Below are 7,014 nucleotides of genomic sequence, written 5' to 3' on the forward strand. Positions count from 1 at the left end.
TTGGTAGTTTCTAAGTTAGGGTTTTTTGGGCAAAATGATGTTTTTCGCCTCAAGAAGGCGTATGCATGATCATTCAATAGAGTTCGAGGTTAATGTCTCGTATGTGTACTATAGATAACATTTGCTTTAAGATGTGTCCCTGCAACAAATAAGTTATTAGGTTAGGGTGTCTTTAATGAAAGATTTCCTTAAGTGAATCCTGATATGGAAGAATTATAGCAGGTACCATAAGCTTAACCCGTCAGCTTCTGTTCTGGCTGACGGGTCAAGTTGTGACGTAAGCTAAACGTAATGAAATGCATGCTGATTAGATCAAGACGAAACCGACGGGCTGAAGTCCCCAAGTCTAACTGACGGCAATTTGAAGCCCCTAGGCTACTGAACGAAGCGTGAAGCTGATACTAACTTATCTGAAGGGAAGTACATGCTGACGGTTTAAAGGCTGACGGTTCTATGAAGACCATAACTTGGTCATCACGCATGGGTTTTAGGGAAATTGCTTGTATTCCACGCCCAGTATCAGAGTCCTATAAGGAAAGGATTCCGCAATCTACGCGCATAAGGATTCCTATAAGGAAAAGACTTCTACTCTAAGGAAGAAAGGTCCACCCTTTACTACTATAAAAACCCCAATACCCTCATAAGCCGAGGTACGCATAATTAACCCCTCTCTAGCACTCTAGAGTTGAAAGAAGTTCTAACTTGACCTTCGGAGGGTATTTGGCCGGCACCACACCGGTGCTCTCTGTGAGGTCTTTTCCTTTTTATTGTGCAGGTGTTGTTTTGAGTGTACAAGCGTCGTGCAACTCACTGGTGAGATTTTCGGCATCATCAAATCCAAACAATACAAGTGATTATAGACTATTGCAAATGTTCTTAAATTAGGTTAGGGATTCTTCAATAAAATATTTCCTTAAAGGGGCGTTTGGTTTGCCGTGATATTACATTACATCGTAATATTACATTATTTTAATCTTATATTAATGTAATCTCAATGCAAAGATACAACAATACATTGTTTATGAAGGTAGTGTAATATATTTTGTAATTTTAGATTATGGTAATGTTAGAAAAAATAAAATAAATCAAAAACCTTAGTGTAACATTATCATAACGTGCATCACATCAAGGGCACATCACAGTGAACCAAACGCCCCCTAAGTGTATCCTAATAATACGAGTGAGTGATTAAGTTATGGCTTCTTTAATAAAAGATTTTTTTAAGTGTATATCGATAATACAAGTGAAGGTTAGTCATTTGGTTAGGTGAACCTAAGTAGGGTGCCTAACATCTTTTTAAGCTCATACCTTAACTCCAGACTCATTTTGTGCCATTAATCCTTCACACATGAGTCCAAGGTGGTTCTTAGCCCACACTAAACCAAGTGGTGACTCCTCCTTTCTGTCATGATCCACAAGGCCTATGGTGTAATCCCAAGCCTATGATGTACCAATAGAATTTGGGATTACTATAGTAGGAAGGTAAGTGCAACATTTATAAGATTGCATGTGAGTATAGACTATTGTAAATGTTCATTAATAGTAAATTCTTTAATGGAATGGATTCCTTAGTGGTTTTTTCTTGAAGAGGTTCTGCATTGATTTTCCACTTTGTTTATTGCCTTTAGATTTGGCATTATATTTGTGGTATAAAAGTATATGTTTGTGTTACTCTATTTGGAATCACTAGATTTTTTTTTGGGGGGGGGGGGGGTAAAAAAGATCTTTTAAATTTGGCATTTTTGTATCTCAAAAAAAAATCAGCATTTTAATTGCTATTATAATTTGGACACTGCACAATTTATTATTATTATTATTATTATTATTATTATTATAATTCAATAATTTGGGGGAGGAAGGATTTGAATCTTGGACATCTCTCCCATTGAAAACACTAGAAAATTCTAGTTGAGTTACGAAACTTTGACAACAATTGTGTTATATTATTGAGTGAGAGTATCACTATACATAGTTGATGTGGTCCTCCGAGTGCACTAAATAACTTAAACATGTAATTAGTATTATGATTAATATTTGATTCAATTAATTTGTCACTTTTGTTTTTGAGAGCGTTTCAACTTATGGCGTCTACTCCTGATGATAGCTCATTATCATTAGACTAAGACACAATCAGTTTTTGGTGTAGGCAGAAATTGAATCCTAAATCTCTTATTCAACCATCAAAGATTTTACCAGTTAAGCTAACTGGAACCCATAATTAATTTGTTACTTGGGGTACATTTGGTACACTGAATGTAAATTACATTAGGAATAGTAATCTTTATTACTGGGAATAGAAAACATTGTAATGGAATAATTATTACTATTCATAAGTTTGGTTGTTACATATGGAAAACTTGTAAAAGAAAATGTATAAGAAAACTTTACATTTTTGGAAATATATTAATTTTAAAACCTATTATATACACTAAGGAATAGCTATTACATCCATTTTAAAGAGGAGTAGCTATTCTTCAATTTAAAGAATAGTTATTCCNAAAAAAAAAAAAAAAAAAAAAAAAAAAAAAAAAAAAAAAAAAAAAAAAAAAAAAAAAAAAAACTTAGAGAACTCCTAAAATTTAGCCTTCTTTCCCCTCAAGTTCATTTTATTTTTCCTACTCAGATTTTTCTTTATATCACTACGCTACTTTCAAACATATATTCAAAAAAGAAATTACAGTTAATTCTTATTTTTAAAGTATAATAGATGCAAATTATTAATTTTTACCCAAAAAAATGAAAGAGTTTGTGAGTACACGCGTTGAGCATGCTCAGAGTTGCGCATGCTCAGAGGCTAGTAGTAAAATAATGATGTGTAAACTTACAAGATCATAAAAGCTTATGTACAAAAATTTATGAGATTAATCAAAAGTCAAAATCTTCAATTATATTTGACTTTTGGTTGACCAAATAAACTTTTGAGCTATATATAGCTATTTAAACACCCCCTAATATACCAAACCAACCAAAAAAAAAAAAAAGTCAGTTACTATCTTCCTAAATGATGATATTATATCAAGTTTTTTTTTAAAGCTAAATATGAGACTATATTAAGGAATTATACCTAAAATTTTCCATTTGGTATATATCTTTTAATATCAAGAGGTTGTGATTAAATGACATTAATAATAAATTATTTTTTTTAGAGAATTTCAACTTATGTCATTTGCTTCTGATGATTGTGCGTTTTGTCATCAGACCAAGACACCAACTAGAATACTCTTTGAACATTTTGATTCTCTATGTCCAAAAGGAATGTGTGGAATTTCCAAAAAATATAATATTGATGTTTATATGATAATATGCTCACCAACTTCTTTGCAGCTATAATCTTAGCCAAAAAAAAAAAAAAAAATCCAAACATTTTACACTTATTTCTAAAATATTTATTATGCCCTTGTTTTAGCTTTTTAATTTTGAAGGGAGAGAACGAACTAGTTCCTTAATAAAAATGCTAGGAAAGTGCTAATGTGTTCGATTTCCATTAGGTATTTTTCCTTTTTAAGGGAAGAAAATATCATTATGGTTTCTTTTTTAGGTAACTTATTTTGCGATTGATAGAAATTATTATGTACAATTGGACAACTATAAAAGAAAAGAAAAATATAGAAATTATTAAGGAAAACTAATGATGTTAAGTTATTTATTTTACTGATAAAAAAAAACTATTTTATAAGGTTACTAGCCTCGTTACATGCACTTTGCACGTATGATGAGATTTTTTTTTTTTTTTGTCTAGTGTCATAATTTCTTTTTCTTTTTAAATTTTGGAAAAGTTTGTTTTAAAAACATGGAAATAGGAGAGTGTCCAATTTTTTAGGTATTTTAAATGGAGTTGGAGATATATTTTTACCGAGTTATCTTCAAGTTTTTTCCTAAGGTTAAGGGGTATTTCTGAACCAAATAAAAGTCCAGTCCAAAGAGGGAAATCCTCTTATAGAGAGTATACATTAAAGCATTTGTTCAAAAATTATAAACATAGAATTTTATCGAAATTACTACTGCCCTTTTTTTTTTTCAAAATTTAAGAGATAAATCAATATCTTATAAAAAAATAAAAATAAAAATAAAAAAAGACCAAAAGAAGATAACTAGTAAATTAATGTGGCTTCCATAATTTGCATGCATGATTGAACATCGGTGGATTCTAAGTTCTAACTATTAGTTCAAAAATGGAGTCCGACAGTTGCAAACCCAAAGGTGGTCTATAGCTGTAGCTATAGGTCTCAGCCTATGACTACGAGTGGAAAAACGCAGCTATAGGCTCAGACCTATAGCCGCGGTTATAAAAAATGCAGCTATAGATCCACAAGTGGTTATTGTCGCGCAAAATAAAACGCGGCTATAGAAAACATTGCTATAGCTTATAACTGCATTTTTAGGGTCTATAGCTGCGTTTTTTAAACACAGCTATAACCTGCATTTTTTGTAGTGAAATTGACTCTATTATCAATATTCATTGTTCATTAGGAAGAGTGTTTTTGTAGCTTCATTCCTTCTCATTTGCTCAACCACATGCTTCACACAAAGCCAAGCTTGTAATTTAAATGCTGATGAGCTTTCCCAACTATCCAGCAAATTGACAAGAACCACTACTCCACAAGTTCCCGACACTAACACCATATTGAAATGCTATTCAGGTTTTGTAGATAGCTCATGTGTGCCCGAGATATTTCAATCCATGAGTAGCCGCAAAATCTCTGTAAGCCATGGTTGTTGCAAATCCATTCTAGAACTTGATGAGGAATGTGCCTCAAATGCTTTTGAAACCGTACCCTTTTTCTATCCTTTGTTGAAACAACACTGTAGTACTCACCTGACACAAAAGTCAATCCCATATTCATCACCTAGTTCATCATCATCATCATCAACAAGTACTCCACCAAGTTCAAAAAACCCTCCTCTAAAACCCACCTTCAAATCCAAGTACTTCATCACCTGTGCAAAGTGCAAGTCCACCAAATATTCTTGTTAAATATTAGCATTAATACACCATATTGAATACGCTAGTATGGATGCAGAAGCGAAAGCATAAAGTATAGAACATAATAACACACTAGGATTACATAGTTCAGCCTAACGACCTACATCCACGGAGGAAACCCTAAAGGGCTACATCAATAATTTATTATAGTGTAGTACAAATCCTGTATTATAATGAATCATAACATGTGTATATATAATACGCTAAACCCTACTAATAGACTTCTAATACAAATAAGAGATTTAGCTTGCACACAAAGTAAAATTAGGCTTAGGCTTATGCTAATGGGCTAATATATCTCTAACACCCCCTCTCAAAATCAAAATGGAAGTTTGATGAAATTTTGAGATTTGATAAGGTTGAGAAGATCTTTTGAATGAAGTTTGGCTCTGTGACGGTGGTTTAAGGAAGGCAATGGTCTTACAGTGTTGATACGACTTCTAATGGTGGCATGACTATACTGGAGAGTTTTGACGGCAACAGTGGAAAGCCAAAGAAGATGAACGCAACAAAAAAACACCGAAGACAAAGATTGCTCTTAAATATACCGTAAGGACAGAAAACCATGGTGACAGGAAGGTGACTCTGATACCATGTTAAATATTAGTATTAATACATCATGTTGAATACGCTAGTATGAATGCGGAAGCGAAAATATAAAGTATAGAACACAATAACACACTAGGATTACATGATTCAGCTTAACAGGCTATATCCACGAAGGAAACCCTAAAGAGCTACATTAATAATATATTATAGTATAGTACAAATCATGTGCTATAATAAACTATAACATGTGTATATATAGTAGACTAAACCCTACACTAATAAACTTCTAGTACAAATAGGAGACTTGACTTGCACACAAAGTAGAATTAGGCTTAGTCTTAGGCTTATGCTAATGGGCTAAATATCTCTAACATACTCCATCATCAGGGAATCAACCATCTTTGCCTTTTGAGCTGAAGCCAGTGCAATTGCCTTTAGTTTATGGACGTGGTGAAGGTTGTTTGCAAGGTTCTGGAAATAATTATTGTTGTTGGGGAAGCAAAGGAAACAATATTTCCAGTGTTTGTTGCAATCTCGTACGATTTAGAGGTAAGGATTGTTCGACCGGAAGAGAGTACGACAATGTTAACGAAAGGTGTTGTGTGCAGTTTAATGATGGATCCCAGAATAAGTGAATTGAGGTTACTCCCTATTATTCTTAACGAGTGTAACGTGCATGGTGTTGTTAGTACGAGACTGGCTCGGTCGCTATCCCTTGGAATAAGATATTTTTAGGAGAAAAAAGAAAGAATAAGATGTTTTCATAAAGGTTTTAGTTTTTCGTTGTTATTTATCTTTGTTTCTTTTAGTAAAGGATGTATGCTTTGGTATTCCAGTATTTCCTTGATTGTTTTCCTGTGAGATTACTGGGTTTCTTGCATTTTCTTATGTTAATTGAAGTTTTATTTGTGTGAAATTATGCTATTATAGTATTATCAACAACACTACATTCACTTTAACAATTTTCCAACTATAACAAAAATAAAGTTGTCAATGATGACATAACTATCAAATTATCAAATCTTGCTAAGGAGAATAAGGGTTCAAATCCTCCCTCATCACATGTGCTAACTATTAAATTAAAAATAATAATAAAAAATAAAAGGAAGGGGGGAGGGGGTGATACAAGCAAACCAGTCATAGCTGACGGCAAAAATATAAGCTTAAAAAACAAACAAAAAAGATATATTACGCAGTAATTTTATCATTGATCCCTTTATAGGATATGGATTCATTTTCTTTGTTTTTGTACAAGAAAATGTGCATTAAGAATCTTTTTCCCTTCTTTTTATTAATTATTTATGTACACTGGTAAAGATTAGCCATTGTTCTCATAACAAGCTATGCCATGCATCCATATTTATTTGTTGGTTAGTTTGAAATTGACTGAAATTAAGTTCCTTACTCAAAAAATTAATTTGAGACTCACCTAGTTTTAAACTGTCGTACCTATAATGCACAAAATTCTTATTTTTACTGGA

This window comes from Quercus suber, unplaced genomic scaffold (assembly GCF_002906115.3).
Source record: "Quercus suber isolate HL8 unplaced genomic scaffold, Cork oak 2.0 scaffold_347, whole genome shotgun sequence".
Taxonomy (NCBI): domain Eukaryota; kingdom Viridiplantae; phylum Streptophyta; class Magnoliopsida; order Fagales; family Fagaceae; genus Quercus; species Quercus suber.